Consider the following 2,362-nt stretch of genomic DNA (forward strand, 5'->3'; position numbering starts at 1 on the left):
AAGTTCGTAACTTGCTTTGACCGTTCTCATTTAGTGCACTTTCCGGGTTTGAGTGTATTAACGCACTCTTCCCATGCACATTAATTTCCAAGAAATGTTTACATCAATTATTAAACATCTCATTTATAACATAACTTTGTTTGCTTCGGTCTAGCCAAGTTCGTAACTTGCTTTGACCGTTCTCATTTAGTGCACTTTCCGGGTTTGAGTGTATTAACGCACTCTTCCCATGCACATTAATTTCCATCTCTTTCATTTAAATAGGATAAGATCTACTAACATGAATAATTAATCCTTACCGGACGATCGATCAAGCTTGAACCGAACACTTTGTTGACAACCTTAAGCTCTGATTACCAACTTGTAACACCCTTCTATTTATCACTTGATTTTAATAGTAAAATACACCATCTTATCCAAAATATTGATTAAGTGACAAAGTATTCGTTAACGGAACTCATAAGTACATCAACCTTAGTCAACTAGTGGCTAAGTTAAAACATTTCAAAAGTAGTTTAATAATGTTTACAACCCATACATAATACTACTAAAGATTTAAAACATTGCGGAAGCTTCAAAATGTAGTGTTCGGTTCTTCATCATGTGCTTGATCGCCATCCGTAAGATCCATCTTGTTACCTATGATCAAACCGTTAAAATCATTAGTTTTAACGATATAATATAACATAATTCCAAGGTTTGACGTCACATTAAAAATAACAAAAATATATATAAGTTATTCTGGATCCACCGTAAATTACGGTATCACCGTAATTTACGGTGAGACCTGGAGATTTCTGGTCACCGTAAACCAGGAGACCCACATCGTAACAATATATGATCTTTACCGTAAATTACGGTACTACCGTAATTTACGGTGGTACCTGGAAATTCCATGTCTCGTTTGTTTTGTTCATTTCACTCAAACCCAACTCCTGGAATTTACTTTTCTAACAAACCACTACATCAGATTCTAGTGACTCAAACATGTTATATATTAAGCAAAATCAAAGAACATTCCCTCATATTCCGGAGCCTCGATCATGTTTTACTAGATTATTTGACCCGTTTGGCTCGTCTAAGGAGTCCTCCTCTATGACGACTACCAACGAGTACCAACCGAATTTAATCAATCAATCAATATACGACTTCATCGCTTATTTCAAAACAACTCTTATTCAAAGATTTAGTTACACATTAAAATCATCAAATCTAATAAATGTAACGGGTCAAGTTACATACCTTCATAATTCGTCGACATTGCTTTCTAACCATAATTACCCAACTATTTATTTTGACCCGTTTGGTTTATCGAGTGAATTCCATCACTTCCTAGGCTCACCAAACGCAACTATTTTTGCTATAACAACATTAACGTATTTACGACTAGGCTTATCAACATAAATGTAACGAGACGACAAGTCGCGTACCTTTAGAGCACACCCTTCAAACGCGTATCCGCTCCGGCTTGTCCGCTTGACGATCCGGATTCTTTGCCTATTGAGTTCAACGAAAACACGTTTAGAACTCCTTTTAATTCACAATTCGCATATTTTGCCTAGACATCACAATCATACGGTTAACTCAAATTTTCAGATTTAAGTCTTCTTTGAGGCATTTATGCGAACACCTATCGGGCAGAATTTTATATCATTCATGTTTCAAGTTCATAGTTTGCTATTAAGCTAAACTTATTCATCAATAAAGCCTTCATGTAACTTTTAAACATCATAATTTCAGAAATTGCTTTCTATGACCAAATCACACTAGAATAATCCTTCTAAACCCTAGTGTTTACTAGTTTTCCACAAAACCCATGAATCACCTTCATGGTGTTCATGAGAATTTCAGGAATTTGCCATAATTTCACATGTTATTGTCTAGGTTTTTACTCCTAGACACCATGTGATCACTAAGTTAACCAAATCACAAACATGCATCATCAAATTTCAGATTTCCCAATTTCATGAGAATTTCAAACAGAGAATTAACACCAAATTTTACATACCTTGTAACCCCCTTGTGATGAGGATCACTAATCTATGTTCGGATTTTGATTTGGACTGAGTTTGATCCTTCAATTTAGAGATTTTATGCTCAACTAGGGTTTTGATGAACTTGGTCGCCCCCTGCTCTTGTCTGGTCGATCTCACACACGTATGTGTGTTTGAGATTTCTATTTTTCATGTTTTATTAAACTAAATTTTAGTTTAATCCCTTTTGGTCCCTCTAATTTTCTTTAGTCCCCTTTTTGTCCTTTAACTACTCACTAGTCATTATCTAACTAGGTTAGTGTCACCCCTAGTTAGTTTATTTTACTAATTTATTTACAAATAAATTGTAAATTTTATGAACTTATATT

At 34.7% G+C, this 2,362-nt stretch overlaps 1 long non-coding RNA gene across 1 annotated transcript; it reads right to left on the bottom strand.

Annotated features, from left to right (window-relative positions):
• Nucleotides 1-412: 412 nt before the first annotated feature.
• Nucleotides 413-2,097, bottom strand: LOC118486369. Its single transcript, XR_004878665.1, has 3 exons — nucleotides 2,009-2,097; nucleotides 1,431-1,497; nucleotides 413-639 (listed from the first exon to the last, which is right to left on the bottom strand). It is a non-coding gene; the product is annotated as an uncharacterized LOC118486369 (long non-coding RNA).
• Nucleotides 2,098-2,362: the final 265 nt, after the last annotated feature.

This window comes from Helianthus annuus, chromosome 14, assembly GCF_002127325.2.
Source record: "Helianthus annuus cultivar XRQ/B chromosome 14, HanXRQr2.0-SUNRISE, whole genome shotgun sequence".
Classification (NCBI taxonomy): domain Eukaryota; kingdom Viridiplantae; phylum Streptophyta; class Magnoliopsida; order Asterales; family Asteraceae; genus Helianthus; species Helianthus annuus.